The following is a 16,319-nucleotide window of genomic DNA, read 5'->3' as shown; positions in this document are numbered from 1 at the left end:
ATGATATTATTACCCTATAACATAGGCAGTTGAGCTTAACCTCACTATCTGTCTGAATATCAAACATCTTAGATATAACATGGAACAGGTATTTTCTACAAATATTGGTATGTTAAACTTCAAGTCCCTCCAGGATATGAAGAAAAAGATTAAAGAGATAAAAAAATTTAAAAAAATAAGAATAAACATTTACATATTTTTACACAGAAATTTAGAAATCTAACAATATACAGCCTTATAGGAGGACAGTCCTGTGACTTTTTTGGTCTCACATTTTCATTTATTACCCCCCCCCCTTTATTTTTAAATAAACCTTTTCTTGAGAGTCAGTGTGGCTGTAATTGCTTTGTCATGACAAGCAGTATGTAATTAGAAGACGAGAATGACAGGCATTCCAAGCATAGCCCTACCGTTACACATTGCTTTCTTCAGTGCAGTTGCTTAGTTCACAGGTATCAGCATATATAGTCAGGGTTTGGAGGTCTTTCTTAGGTAAGTTTTCCCACCAGTCACCCTTCTTTACATTGTTATTCAATGTTTTTTGGTTTTTTAAATTTTATTTTGTTCTTCCCCTCTCTTCCTCCCTGCTTCCTCCTCTCCCTCTCTTGCTTCACCTCTCTGTACTTCTGTCTTCCTATCTCCCTCCCTCCCTCCCTCCGTCTCTCCCTCCTTCCCCCCTTGAGGTGGTTGTGCCTACATTTTTCTTGTTCTGTCAGACCAGGCCACATTTGCTTGTTAAAAGCTGTGAGCATTAGTGGAATGTTAATGGTCTGAACTACATTAACTTCACATCTGGCTGTTTCTCTCCAGGAAGTTCTCTTTATTTGATTGTGACTGATTAGACGTTTTGTTCATGCTCATTTGTGCTGATTTGGCTTGTTTAGAGTAAAGCTAGTTTGTATGTGCAACCCTGTCCTGCATTCCAAAGACCCCTTCCTTAGATCCTGTGTTCTCTTCATAACTGGCATGTGTGGGAGGAAGGAGGACAGTGGGGTACAGGAGAGTCCTGGAACTTTCCTGATCTCTAAATGGTGCTCAGAGGCCACGGCACAGCGTGCTGCTTTAGAAGTCATTTGTCTGACAGCTGGGACCTGTGTTTCCCAAGGAACCTGTAGTCTTCATTCAACTGGGTACGTCCTGAAGTGGAGCCAGCCTGGCCCCGCAGCACTGCAAGGCAGCCCCATGCACGGGGTCAGCACTGCAAGGCAGCCCCATGCACGGGGTCTGTGGGCCACATCAGGCTGTCTGGGGGCTCACCTCTCTGTGGTAGAGGTGAGCATAACAGACCTATAACATATACACTTGGACGTCCTTGCCTAGATTGTAGCAGTCCTTTGCTAAGCCTATGGGAGAATGACCTCCCATTTGTGACTCATATCTAAAGCAGAACCACTGGGTGTGGTGTCATATGCCTGTAATCCCAGCATCAGGGAAGCTGAGACAGGAGGATTGACATGAGTTCAAAGCCTCAGACCTACATAGTGAGACCCTGCCTACGTAACCCAACCAACCAATCAACAAACAAAAGCATCACCTTAGCAGGCTGCCCAGGCACCTGGGAAGACCTTGCCATTCCACATGGAAGTCTTTCAAACTCTGCTTATTTTGCTTTCTATAGATTAGACTGTTGAGAGGAGTTAAAATCTGGGGCTGCAGCTGCTGCTGACCTACTTCCTTCTGTGGTGAACAAGGTCAGAGAGGGAGGAAGAGGAAAAGAGGCAGAGATAGGAATGGAAGGAGAAAGCGGGTAGAGAATAAGAAAACCACAGAAGTAAACATAAGGAAAAGAAATTAAGGGATCTGAGAAAACAGTGAGAAGTGGAGAGACAGAAAATATGGTCATAAGGTAGCAGTGAAAGAGAGAATTAAAGGGAGGGGGCAGTGGTGTTGCGGCAGAAATGAGTTATGATGGGAAAGATGAAGGGAGTGCTGCAAACTAGCAGAAGTCTCCTCTTTGCATGCCTCCCTCTCCGTGTCCCTGGCAGTTGTGCCTGCCTCTTGCTGGCCGCGAGCCTCCGTGACTTCTCTCTCGTTTTCGTCTGCCTGTGCGCTCCTTGGAGCTTCCAAGAGCATCTGTGCTGTCCGGGTCCTTCTGCCTTCCTCGCTCTTCTTTCTGTACATTCCCTTAGCCCTTGGCTTCTGCGAGAATGGTATTTTATATCAAGCAACAACCTCAGAGAATGCCAGAGACTTGGCTGTTTTGCTCTGCAGCAGAGGAAAAAGTGTTCCTGTGAAATTAAATGACCCAAGGCCCCCAGGGCCTGTTTCAGCGCCCTGCAAGGTGGCCTAGGAGGCTTCTGGCTCGAGGGTGTGCCTCAGGGCCTGGGAGGCCCACTGCCCACTTCTGAGGAGAGTTGGCTTCCTGTGCTCCTGTCCTAGAGAAAGGTCACAAGGAAAGAAAAGGATGGGAGGGCCCGTGAAGTGCTAGCTTTGTCGTCTTCCTTTACATTCTTTTTTCTTTCAGTACTTGGAATTGAATCCAGAGCCTTTATGCTAAGCTATGTCCCTATTTTTTTTTTAACTTTAATTTTGAGTCAGAGTCTTACTGTGTTACTAAACTATCCAGGCTAGGCTTGAACTTGTGATCCTCTTGTGTCAGGGTTTCAACTGCTAGGAAGTTAGGCATGTTATACCACCTGCTGCCTAGGGCCATCTTATTTTCTCCTTTTAGTTTAGGAGTGCAGTTGGTTTCCTCTCGGACCTATTCTCAGCCATTCTAATGGGGGTCTTGCTCAGCTGATGGTCCCTCCTGGGTCTAACAGTTCCCTGTAGTGGTGGTGGGTGGGGATGGATGAAGATTTCAGGTCATATCTTATGGCGTTGGACAGTAGAATGCAATCTCACTTTACTCCACTGCTTCTCACCTGGGGTGATTCTGCTCTAATGGGGACTTTGAATGGTATCTGGAGACATTTTTGATTGTCACATGTAGGCAGTACTAGTGACATACAGTGGATGAAGCCCAGGACTGCTACTCATGTCCTCCAGCGCTCAGACAGCCTCCCATGACAGAGCTGCCCAGCCAGTGCCACCAACAGTGGCAAGGTTGAGAAGCACTGTGTTACCTCGATCTCTTCCATCCCAGGAGAGTCAGAGGCTCTTTTTCCTAACTGTGTGGCAGTACCTGGGGACAGTTTCATCCAGATACTTGTGGCTTGGGCCTGAGATAATACCTTAGGGTTTCTGGACTAAGTAACTTGGTTAACAGAGCTAAAGTTTGATGAAGAGCAGGCCGAATTCTATCTTGCCCATGTCTGCAGCCCCTCAGGCATGTCATACCCTCTCCTTGGATATTTCTGCCTACAATGATTTCTAGAAAGGCAGAAATCATGACTGTCCCAGGTGTGGGCCTCCAGTGCTCCAGCGTGGCCTTGAACAGATACAAGAGCAAGTCACGGTGCAGTGAGAAAGAGAAATGAGCATGAGATACAAGAGTGAGATGGAAGGGTGAGAGATTTCTTTCTTTCTTTTTAATCATGTATTTATTTGGTATGGGGGTCTCACTATGCAGCTCGGACTCATAGTAATCCTCTGTCTCAGCCTCCCCAGTTCTTAGATTACAGGCATGCACCACCATTCCCAGTTTCATTGGCTGGCTTGTTGAAGGGCATGCGGTACTGGGGATCAAACTTGGGACCTTGTTACCAGGCAGGTGCTTAGACCGCTGAACTATCTCCTTAGCCCTGGGTGAGGGATTTCTAAGAGGGCAAAATAGATTGTCCTGTTTGCAGCAGTTAAGTGGAAACTAGCTACAGGCATAGGGAAGAAATTAGGAAGAGAAGGTTATCATTTTAGTGATCTGTAAAATAGCTCTAAAATTGCCTGGAACCAGTGATGGTGAAACTGTGGCATGCGTCCTCAGTGGGCGCTCGGTGTCATTGGAAGCTCTAAAAGGTTTACCATTGCTGCTCTAGGCCAAGGGCTTGCTTTATCATTTTTGTAATTTCATCTGTTTTCCTTTTTTTTTTTTCTCAGTACTGGGGATTGAACTCATGGCCTGTGCTTGCCAGGCAGGTGCTGAAGCCACTGAGCTATCTGCCTGGCCCTAATTTCATCTGTTTTTATCTTGCAGAGCCACAGAGCAAATCTGTCCTCGTAAAACACTCTTGTTCCAGGAGAGAGTTTTTCATGTTACTGCCTCCTCTCCTGTCGGAGACAGCCTGTGCTCTATCCTAGCATGCTGTAGACTCCCTGAAGGGAGCATAGCATGCAGTATAAAATTATGCTGTTATGTCACCACAGTGTCCAGTTCAAACAGCTGGAAAATGTGTGCCATTTCATTCCAGATAACTCATTTCTCTTTCTACTCCGTTCAGCAAGCTAACTCAAGTTACTCTCATTTGTTTATGATTTGATTCTCCTCTCTTCCATTATAATAGAAACTATTATTAAAGAAGTTTACCATCCTTTCATGGATTTTCAGTCTGGAGGTCAAGATTTGCTGATTTTTAATTTGCTTTTATTCTAAGTTTTGGTTTTTTTTTTAATGTATTTAGTAAAAGGTCTACAAGGTCTCACTACACAGATCGGACTCATAATGATCCTCCTGTTTTCAGCCTCCCAAGCCCTGGGATTACAGGTGTGTGTCACCACACCCAGTCTCATTCACCATGTCAGTGTGCCCTGGGGGCAGGACCGGCTTGGCACGCTGGGGATTGAACCTCAGTCCCTGCATCTGCCTAAGCAGGGGCTTTAGTATGCTGAGCTATCTGGCCGGCCCTCTAGTTCATTTTTAAGCAGTCCTTTAGCCCTTGTAGTGAAGCTCAGTTCCAATTAAAAAGAAACATTCCTTTCCCAGTGTTTGTTACTTGGGCTTTTTCCTCCCTGATGAATTTGCAAATGTTAATGAGTTGCTGCTGGTTGGAAGTGCCTGTATTTAGAGCTGTGGGATACACAGCTGTGCACAAGGGATTCTTTTTCCTCTTGGAACCATAGGGCTAGAAATGCACAGCCAGGGTTGTCAGAGTGGAGGGGATCTGTAAGGCTGTACTCTGGATTCTCATTCTCAGTCCTTATCTTTAAAAAAAAAAAAAAAAAAACTGTGCCAAGATATATAACATTCGGTTTACCATTTCAACCATTGAAAGTGCGCCGCTCATTGGCACTAAGGATATTTCCGTTCTTATACAGCCATCAGCACCTTTCATCTGTAGAGCTTCTTCTTCATCCCAAAGCCCAACTCTATGTCTCTTGAGCTCTAGCTGCATTCCTGCCTTCTCCTAGGCCTTGGCAGCAAGAGCCCACCGTCTGTCTCTGCTCATTTAACTACTCTCCATACTGCATGTCAGTGGAGCTTTACTGGACAGTATTTGTTCTTTGATGTCTGGCTTATTTCACTTAACACAGTGTCTTCACAGTTCATCCATGTTGTAGCCTGTGACAAGATTTCCTTATAAAATCTTTTTTTTTTTTTATAACTAAAGAACATTTATTTTCGCTAAGACTTTTTCTTGAGGACATAACTAAACTTTGTCATCATCCCCTACCCCATCTTAAAAGATTAGTACAGTGAATGTTATAAAGCAGATAGGAACAATCTGAAGGGCTGGAACCTATATCGACAAGGAACAACTGCCTTCTGAATCATAAAAATGTTTAAGTAAAAAAGAAAGAAAAGAAAAAGGGCTCAATGGGGGTTTTGGATTGAGAAGATCCTCACACCTCACATTTCATCTAACGCATTCAATCCTGGCTAGAGTGAAACAAGTGGAAAGAGGCTCACAGGACAGCGCTCCAGGGCAGTGCCCTGCACACACCTGTGCTCCAAGCCCCGCCCCCAGCCCCTGCTGTTTCCAACTCCATTATTTGCCAGCCTGTTACGCCTGCCGAAGAAGGAGCACGTAGATCTTCTCTTTGATCCAGTCTTCCTTATAAGGCTGGTATGTCTGGGTATCAGCTTGGTAAACAAGGCAACTGAGGTCTGCCAGATCATCAATAAAATCAAACAACTGACTGATATCGTATGTGATAGAGGGACTGTTGGGGTTCATTTTCTTCAGATGTTCTTCACACATCTTACAAACACCTTCCATGCATTCATTAACAGATTCATAGTCAGCGTAAGTTCTGCCTTCTGGCCTTTTAGTAGGCTGCACCAGCAAAATAGTGTGAGACATCTCGCCAAACCCTCCACCTTATAAAATCTTAATATTACATCCCTTCATATGTCTGTACTAAGAGTGGGGAACCTCTTGAGGTTCAGTGATACAAACAGCCCTCTGTGGCACACAGGCTGTAGATTCGCCACCACTGGCCTATGCTTTATATGTATTTTTTTGTCCATTCCCTTGTTCATGAGTGCTTGGAGTGTTTCTATTTGTTGGCTACCAACATGGTTGTAGTCCTAGTCTTTCAAAAGCATGTTAGAAACCTCACCTGCTTTGTGAAAGTACTGAAAAATGCTGACAAGTGGTGCCTGTCCTTGTCTGTGCATATGTACGTATCCTTGTGTGTTGGTCTATTTGTGAGAAGAGTTACATGGCAGCAAATGCTTTTTCTGGCCTAAAGTCCTGAGCCAGAGCTTTACTCGTACCTTTTGCTGCACATCTGTCCCCTTCCTGGCCTGCCCTGCTCCACCACCGTCTCTTCTTTCTCTTCATTCATTCACTTCAGCAAACTTTTATTACTGATAACTTTTTGAGCGCAAAGTATTCTGGGCATTTTTTTTTGCAGGCACTTTATTTTTTAATAGATTGCAAATTGAAAATGAATTATTTACAAACATAACTGAATATAACAATAAAAACTGTCCAAAATAAAAATGAAGAAAGAATTTACAGATCAGTCATAATAGTTCACTGTGTCAAAACCAAGAAACTTATATTCATATAATTAGAATTCTCAAAGTAGAAAGGAGTAGGCAATAACTATTTAAAAATTTAAAATTTCTGAATTTAGTTCAACTTGTAATACCACATTTCCAAGAAAAATGAACCTTTTGCAAAGACATTTAAAGTGTGTAAAAAAATAGATTAATTAAAGGACTGAAAGAAAAGTTTTGTCCTCTTTGAATTTTATACTTAGCAAACATACCTTTGAAAACTAAAAGTGAGATTTTCTAGTTATACAAACTTGAAATATTTTAATATCTCCAGAAGTAGCATATAAGAAATAACAAAGAGCATAATTCAAAAGGCAAGAGAAGTTGCAGTATGCTCCTGGATGAACAATAAAGAGCTCTCAATATGATAGTTATGTAGGACTATATAAAAAATACATTAGATGAACCCTTATTTAAAGGTCATTCCAGATTTCTATGAAACAGTACCAATCTTATGTTGGGTTATACACATATTTTTCCCCATATATGTGTGTGTGTGTGTGTGTGTGTGTGTATAAAAAACAGGGAAGAAGTAATATAAAGTCAACAGAAAATGCAAATACACTTTTTAAAGTTTCTAATACTAGAAGATATCATACAATGTCTTTTAAATAAATTGTAAGTCAAAGATACCGTATAAATCCTTGAACAAAAATTAAGATTAAGCAATATTCAGAAAATTAAATGTTTCAATACAATTGAACTAAGAACAAGTTTTCATGATAGCAAAGAAGTACTAAGAGTAAAACATAAGATAAATACTGGAATGGCAGGTAAATGACCAGCACTTCTAACCGTTTGAGGATAGGATATCGCACAAAGTTCTAGTGTGTTGTGGACATGCATAATGACTGTGACAGTTACTGGTGGCTGGCGTCACTTGTGGGACTGAGCTACAGCTATTTCCTTGAAATCCACCGTGTAGACTCAGGTAGAATCATGACCCATAGGGTGGAAGAGAAGTCCATTTGTAGAGTGTGCTGTTGAAAATATTCTGCTGCTGAACACAAAAGAATAACTGAAAGACTACTGTTATATACCTCTTATTCTCCTCTGCTTATTGTTTGCCCTATTTGGCGGGTTCTTTCCATTCTCATTCATGGGGCTGTGATCAGTTTGCTCCCTCTCTATATCAAACTATTGTTTTAGTCTTTTTAAAAAATTTTTTGCGGTACTGGGGATTGAACTCAGGACCTTGCGCTTGCCAGGCAGGCGCTTTAGCCACTGAGCTATATCCTCAGCCCTTGGGCATTTTGAAGAGAAATAAAAATGTGTATGGGTTATTTGAGATACTGGTCAAGTGAGCCCAGGGGCGTGCCTGCTGCACAGGTCAGGTGTTCAGAGGATGGCAGAGATGAGGGAGAACTCATTCAAGGTAGAGAAAATGGCCTAAACAGAGGCTGTGGGTGGATTTTATTTGTATGTGGCCTTTAAATGTTTCCCGTTATTAGAATGTGCTTGGTAAGTCCTGTGCCTGGAAACAATTGTGATTTATTTTCTGTACTCTATCTGTGGGTTTTGTATAGGAAGTTTCTCTTTCATAAACTTGTTTTAAAAGAAGTATATTTTTGTCTAATATAATCTTACTTTCCATGGTTTAAAGACTTTGGCCTTTAGTGCATATGTGTGTGTTTGTTTCTTTGTTTTCCTCCCTTCTTTCCTGCTTTTCTGACTAGGTATTAGTCACAAGCCAAGGCATGCTAGGCAAGTGCCCTATCACTACACTAAATCCCCAGCCCTTTAAGTCTACTTCTACATTGGTAATTTAATATGACTTTTTTTCAAGTAAATATATTAAAAAAATTAATTACAGCTTATGGTTGAATCAAATGTTTGTAGAGCCTGGAAAAGGGGAAACTTCAATTTCAAGATGGAATGTTGCTCAACTGCGGTTAATGATTTGAAGAATGGGGTAAGTCTCAATTTATTTAACAAAAGAAACAAGGTACTTTTATACAAATACATAAAGAACCTCACGTATGTGTGTTCATGTATGTATACGAACAAAACATATTCACATGCATATTCCTTCCTTTCCCTCAGTCTCCCCAGAACCCAGTCTCAGGTATGCTGAGCTACCATTCTGACACTGAGCTGTACCCCCAACCCATGCTCTTTTAATTGCTAAGTTTGAAAGTGAAAAATTAACAACAGTTTCCTCCAGAAGGGAGCATCTTGATTCTTGTCTAGTAATTATCTGCTGTCAGCAGATGGTCACACATGTGAGCAGTAAATAATGTGGTAAATTTAACTGGTGATTCAGGTTGGTGGCGCTGCCAGTCTAGCTCTTTGGTCTCAGCCTGACTTTGTAGCCTATCACTTGGTCCGTAGGACTCATTCAGGAAACTGCAGGACTGAGAGTTCCAAGCCTTTCTTAAGGAGGAGCCTGAGGAAGAGAATTAGGGTTCAGAGAAATGCAGTCCAACCCCCTGGAAAACTGTAAATACATGAGAATAGGGTCTGGGAAGGGAACGGATGGGGGAAGGAAATGAAATTGGAAAGTATTTCTAGGGCTACAAGAGAAGAAAAATAGGAGGTTGTATGAGACCTTTGTGGTGAGAGCAGAGGCGTTAATAGGATGACCCCAAATAGCGTTATGGCCTTCTCCTCACCCTTGTAGCAGATAGCTTGGACTCTTCTGGGAGCTTGTCCCTTCCAGAGTCACTCACTGGGAGGGGGTGGTAGAACCATGTTTCTGAAGCAGGAGTCAGCTCTTCCTGGCCTGTGTGTGAGGTAAGTTGGCTAGAAGAGTGGTGGTCAGAACAGCTCACATAGTTTACTTTCATTCACACCTTCAGCTGGTATTTATTGAACGCCTCCCATGTGACAGGAATCATTCCAAATGCTGGGAATGTGAGATGAAAGCTCTGCCCACACAGAGTTTAAAGTCTGATGGAATTAATAGGGGGGTTAGTGCCAGTAGTTTACTTGGGTTCTGACCAGGTCCAGGTGAATATTCCTTCCAGTTATACTATACAGGACATCATCGTGTAATCATTTGGAAAATCAATCTCTCTGCTTTTGGTGGGTTTGAAAGAACAAAGTCAAACCTGGGGCTATTTCTTGATGCAGTCTTTTTCAGAAATTCGGGATTATGGAAGGTGTTTCTAGTCCAGTAATCTCTAGTATTTTGGATACAGACTGATTTTTGTCAGAGTCTGCTTCTCCTACAGAGAATCCATCTGAACTTAGCCCTTCCATGGTAGTGATTTGAGTAAAACTCTTATAATCAGCAATACTGTTCCTTGAGTACCAGGTCTAGCCAAGAGCCTAATTTCTGTGCTTTTGCTCACAGTCATACTATTATTATTTTTTACTTGCTTTGATCATTTGTGACAAATTTATGTAGAGATTTATAGTCCCCACTACAGATTGCCCTTTCTTTATTCAAGAAATATTTCCCTTGCATTCTCAATGTGTACAACAGAAATATGATGATGACTAAAATGTTGTGTTTTGTTAGACAGATTCTCAAGCCTAGGAACAAAGACTTTACTAGGAGCCGGGGAGATGGCTCAGTAGAATAAGCATTTCCCTGGCAAGTGCAAGGGCCTGAGTTCAGTGCCCATTCCGCCAAAAAAACACCAAAAACAACAACAACAACAACAAACCTGACTATATGCAAAGGAGTCTGCAGTGAAACATTCTGTAAGAGAAAAAAATTCCTTTGTGACAGCATTAGGAAAGGAGCAGTCTCCTGTCTTCCTTGAGGTCTTGCAATCATTATATCAAGGATGTATTCAGGGGTGAAATCCTTGCTGTGTGCCTTCCATAGGGTTTGCAGACTCTGTTCCAGTTCATCAGAAGCTCTTGAAATGCTGAAGTCTGAGCTTGTGACAGTTGTGGTATTGCTGTGGGTTTTGCTACTATGACCAGTGTGGGGATTTGACTTTAATTCACTTTTGTATAGGTGGACATTTTCTCACTAGGAAGTTATCCTGAGTATCAATTTGCTTCATAGAAAATATCAGCCAGGAGATAGGTACCATCATTTAACACTGGCAGCATGCACACTTGGATGTGAGCAAAAGGCCGTTAGGCTAGCTCTCAGCAGTTCCCTAATCTTGAAAAACAATTTTTTTTTTTGAAGTTAATTAATGGAAGTGAGGTGAGAGAGCTCTGACAAACCTGGCATCACATCCTCTGACGCAGTTCTCCTCAGTCAGAGTTGATGATAGATCTTTATAAAGCTTTATGGGGATGAGAATTGAATCCATGACCTGAACAAGGGCTCTACCACTAAGCTGTACCCTCGGTCCTGATATTTATAGGTTTAACAGTTGTAGATGTTATTTTTTATTTTTATTTTATTTTTATGTATTTGGAACAGGGTGTCACTATGCAGCTCGGACTCTTAGTGATGCTCCTGTTTTCAGCCTCCCCAGCACTGGGATCACAGGTGTGCACCACCATGCCTGGACTCAGCGCATCCTGGGGGTGGGGCCACTTGTAGATGTTAGTGAATTGTTCATGTAACACAGAAATTAAACACTGTGAGATAGAAGAATCATGAAGTTTCTGTTAAAACAGATCTATAAACTTATAATTTTAAATTAGTACTGTAGATGAGTTAAGCCTCTTGGTATTTTTCAGACTTGAATCTCCTAGTAATTTACACAGAATAACCAATAAATGAGATGTTCTTGTTTAGCTGCAGTGAAAATGGGGGTGAGGTGAGGGGTGGGAAGCATCACTTCACCAGCCAATAAAATTTTTGTGGAAATAGAATGTGGAATTAGAATTCATCCTTTGTTTGCAACAAAGTGTAAGTCATTGCTCTAACAGAATTAAGGAACTTTCATCTTTGTTAACAGATTATGCTGTAGGTGTACACAAGATGCAGATTGTCATAAATATTTTCAATTGGTTTGTAGTCTGTACTTCACATTCTTTTGAAAGTAGATGCTGTTTTACAAATGCTCAGGCTCAGTGCTGCCTCCATGTCTTTGACTGTTTCTGAGCACTTAGTTCTCGCAGAGCTTTTCTTTGCTTGCCCAGGGTCTCAAGAGAGTTCTGCCTCTCTGTGGACCACGGTGGCCCCATCCTGCCCCATTACCCTACACACCTACCAGGCTGTGTTAGTCGGCTCCCTACTATTACAACAAAACAGCAACCATAATTTACTTATAAAGGGAAAAGTTTTCTTTTGGCTCAGTATTGGATGTTCAGTCCAGCAGATTGGCTCCATTGTTTGGCGCTGTGGTGAGGAGCCCTGGCAGGTATGCCCTGGCAGGAGCAAATCTGCTTATGTCCCAAGCCAAATGGCAAAAGAAGAAAAGAGGCAAGTTCTTAGAGTCCCTTCCATGGTGGACCCCAGGGACCCAAGGACCTCCTCCCTACCTACAGGCTGCTCTCTCAGCTCTGCCATGGCCTAGTAGTGCTCCCCAGAGGACTACGCTTCCTAAGCATTTGGGAGACGTTTCATGCCAAACCGTAGCCCATGTCCAGAATGCTCAGCCAGATATTTTCATCAGAAGACAAAGAAGCATAAAACAATGTTGTTAACCTTGTAGAGCAAACATTATGGCTGGAAGGTTAGCTAGAACCAATGTGAAACAACTAAAAATATCCGGGGGCTCTGTGTACATTTGGGCAAGTGAAGAGACTAGGAAGAGTTGTAGGCATCTGCAAAAGATGGGTGGAAGGGAGGCTGGGCTCAGTGTGTGGGTGTGTTAATATGTATCAATAGGTGGAAAGATGAGAGAGCTGTTTCTTGATTTTTTTTTTTTTTAATACAGGGGCATGTCAACATAGAGCTAAATTACTCACAGTGCTTTTTAATTACCCCTTGTCAACTAAGCAAAGAATGATCTCAGTTCTGGATTAGGTTATGCTCTTTCTTCTGTACCTATTCGGAGCCCTTGGTGATGGGCTAACACAGCCCCTCTGGGAGCAGTGAGGAGCGTGGCACTCTTGTGGGGTCAGCATCTACAAGCCTGGGGAGCGTGATAGAGTGTCCTGAGCTGGGAGGCAGGTGACCTCGACTGGGCATCCCTGTCTACAACTAACTTGTGTGATTCAGCCAAGCCTCAGCCAGCGCCCGGGTGGGCTTCTGTGCCCATCTTGTCTCTCCACAGTCTCACACTGCAGCAGTCTTAAAAACTGACTGAGTTTGCGATTTGTCTTGCCTTGATTGCCTGTCTTTGTGGACAGTGATTCAAGAAGAAACCCAGCTGGCCTCTCCTGTTAGTGAGCTGTCAAAGTAGATGCTGGGCCACAGGAAATGGTCAGGCTATGCAAGGACAGCCTTTCGGACCAAGGCCGCAGCTGCATCCTTGGTGCTTGTTGTCTCTGCTGAACATACTCGTTATCTGCAATCGGGCCACAGTGACTTCTGGCCAGCGATCAGCCATATCCTGGTTGCCTTTAGTTGGAGCTGGATCGGGGATATATATTCAGAATTCGGTCCATTAGGCCAGAGGCAAGCTGCAGAACTTGGACAGGGGCCAGGGAGGGCTGTCTCGTTGTTCCCAGAAACTTGTGCATACTCTGGTGTGAGAATTAGCACACCCCAGGGTTATAAGCTTACCAGCCCCTTGCCTTACAAGGCTTTTTGTTCTGTGTCCTGACATTGAAAACAGGCACCCTTAATGCTTTGAAGAATTTAGGAACTTTGCCATCATCACAGTTTATGAAGGCTATCAGCTCCTACCTTGCACCTGCAAACACACCGTGGGAGATCTCTGTAGGTTCCTGACACACATTTATTTTTTTGGGCCACCTCTGATTCACTCAGCCAGTACTAATGTTGACCAGATTCCCTGGGTACTGCATTTTGTCGTGGTCATTTGGGGGGTTCACTGCCTTTGACATCCAGCTGTTGAAGCCTGGCTCTAGTCTCCTTGCAGGCTGGGGCTCTGCCAGCTTCTTGCTGTGGCATTGGCAGGCAGCTCCAAGACAGGGGGCAAGTGCCAGTCCTGCAGGCCTGCTGGTGTCTTGCTGCAGGGTGGCTACCTGGCTGGCTTTCAACCAACTGCGAGCAGAAAAAAAAAATCTCTCCACTGAAGGACTTCTGCCCTTAAGGTCTCAGAGGGAGCTTTGGCTGCCCTGTAGCATTTCTGTCTTTCCTCCCTGCCCCTAGGAACAGAAAAATGTCCTCCTAAATGCTGTGCCCTCACCATAGGAATGGGTGCTTTTGGTCAGAGTAGAGATTATGAAAAAGATCCACGGAAGTGGCCGGGTCACATTATTCAGTTGTTGATGGGACACTTCAAAATGTGTTAGCATGTGCTTTTTGCCTCTCCTGCTTTGAGTTACCCTAAAACAAGAAGTTACATATGTAAGCTTTTGAGGAACTAGGGCTTAAGTAGAATCAAGAACAGCACGGTTTCTCTATAATGTCCACAGACGTACTTGAGATTTGCACCCAAGCAAAAACTTCTTTTACAGAGTAACTCAATTTGTAAATTAGTAGCTTGGGGGATGGGGAAGTAGCTCATCGGTCCAAGTGCCTGCTTAAGCAAGCAGGTTCAATCCCGCTACCACATGCTGTACCAGCCCTGGGCACTGAGCTGGCCTCCAAAACCAGGTGTGGTGGTGCACACCTGTAATCCCAGCACTGGGGAGACTGAGACAGGAGGATCACTAGGAGTCCAAGCTACATAGCAAGACCCTGTACCTAATAAATAATAACAAAAACAATTCTAAAAATCAGGTTGCAGAATGCTACACATACATGTTCTTGGATTACACATACAAGACAGCTTTGTTTTATTAGTTATAACACCCATTTTTGAGCACTCTTCAAAAGAAGTGAGCAGGATATTATCATTATTTCTGTCGAAACCAAGGCTCTTAGATATACCTAGCAGAGAGGTAACAAAACAGAAGCTGGAGAAACATGCCCTAAGTGAGCACTATCTAACTGCACTCTCCCCCAGCCCATTAGACTGTGGCCAAGACCGCAGCAGTGTGCATGTGGTGTAAGTGTGCCATCTGGTGGCATTGGCTGCTGTAAATGTTTTTTGATAGAAATATCCAGCTGCAGAAAAATCCGGCTGAGGCTGTAGTTCCTGGTAGCTGGTTTCTGGCCCCTACGGCAGTTCCTGCTAGCTGGTTTCTGGCTCCCTGGCATTATTTGTCAAATGAAACTTTTTTCCTCCTCACAGGAGATTTCTGTAGAGACTTCATGTGTGGCAAGGGATAATTGTTCAATGTGCTACCAGAAAGCAGAGCAAGATTTTGCTTCCCAGCTGTCTTTAGCTGTGGTCCAAGCATCATTTTGTTTCCAAAATCAGATAGAATATTCCCAATTTTAACCAGTCTGAAGTACCCTAGGAATGTCACTTTTCAAACACTGGAAACTCTGCTTTTCTAAATTGGTGTATTTAACAGGAGGGGCCCCTGTATTGATCGCTTCCAAACCTTTGCCGATACCTTCCCAAGACTCCCTGCTATCCTGGAGTTTCTTTGGTGAGTTCTTCTGAGTTAAGCCTGCTGTTGGTCACCAAAGACTGAAAATCAAACCAGCTTATCCCACTTACGCAACAGCACATAGGGCCTGATACAGAACAGAAAGGCCAAGTGAAATTCTTTTCCCTGTATCTTCTCTTCTTGCCTCAAAGAACAGCTGTGTTTGGGTATTGTGGGGACACTGCTATAGAAAGCAGGAGCTTCGTGTGTGATGTCATCCCTTTCACAGAGTCAGACCACTGCAGGGTAGAGAGCAGATGAACTTGTGGGCTTTCTTCACCTGCCACTCATTGAAGCATGATTTGTGTTTTCTTCTGAGGGAATCAGGGACCTGAAAAGAGTTTTTGCTCAAAACTATGACTTTTTTTTTCAGTTGAATGTGTTTATTATTATTATTTTAATTAATTCATTTATTTGTGTGTGTGTGTGGCCAGCTCAGCCCACCAGGGGGCGGGGCTGGCTGGCATGTGGTGCTGGGGAATTGAACCTCGGTCCCTGTGCTTTGCTAAGCTTGTTCTAAGTAGGTGCTTTAGACCACTGAGCCATCTCGCCAGCCCCTGAAGGGCTAGATTCTTGAGGAATACATTGAGCTTTTTCTCTTCTGGACTATTTCATAAAATTTTAAAAAGTTTTATTTCATTTAAATATAGGGAGAGCTTCCCATGCATTTAAGGGAGTGTACTAGGTTAACTAGTAACCCCCAATCCTGTCCTTCTGAAAACCTCACCATGTGGCCTCATTGACAAACAGGTCTGTTGCAGATGTACTTAATTAAAATGAAGTCATACTGGAGTAGAATGGAACCTTCATCCAAGATGGCTTGTGCCTTTAAAGAAGAGAAATGATAAGGAACAAGACTGCATGACAAGGCAGGCAGAGATGGATGTGGGGAGGGGAGTGTTTGCTTGTATCCATCAAAAGCCAGGAAAATCCAAGGCAGGAGAGAACAGAGCCCCACTGACCACTTGATTTCAGAGCTGTAGCCCCCATGTGCAAGAATACATGTCCATCACTTGACGACACTGATACCAACAGCTTGTAGTACTTTGCTATGACAGCCCTAGAACCTAATGTAGAGGGATTTGAT

The 16,319-nt window shown here is 43.3% G+C and overlaps 1 protein-coding gene and 1 pseudogene across 2 annotated transcripts in view; one reads left to right on the top strand and one right to left on the bottom strand.

The window, feature by feature from the left end:
- Window positions 1-16,319, top strand: part of Cacnb4 (calcium voltage-gated channel auxiliary subunit beta 4) — a 313,335-nt gene that overhangs the window by 40,309 nt on the left and 256,707 nt on the right. The gene's annotated exons all lie outside the window — the stretch shown is intronic.
- LOC101561829 lies at window positions 5,817-6,116 on the bottom strand (annotated as a pseudogene).

This window comes from Octodon degus, unplaced genomic scaffold (genome assembly GCF_000260255.1).
Source record: "Octodon degus isolate 3935 unplaced genomic scaffold, OctDeg1.0 scaffold00082, whole genome shotgun sequence".
Lineage (NCBI taxonomy): Eukaryota > Metazoa > Chordata > Mammalia > Rodentia > Octodontidae > Octodon > Octodon degus.
This window is presented reverse-complemented; position numbering and strand designations above follow the sequence as displayed.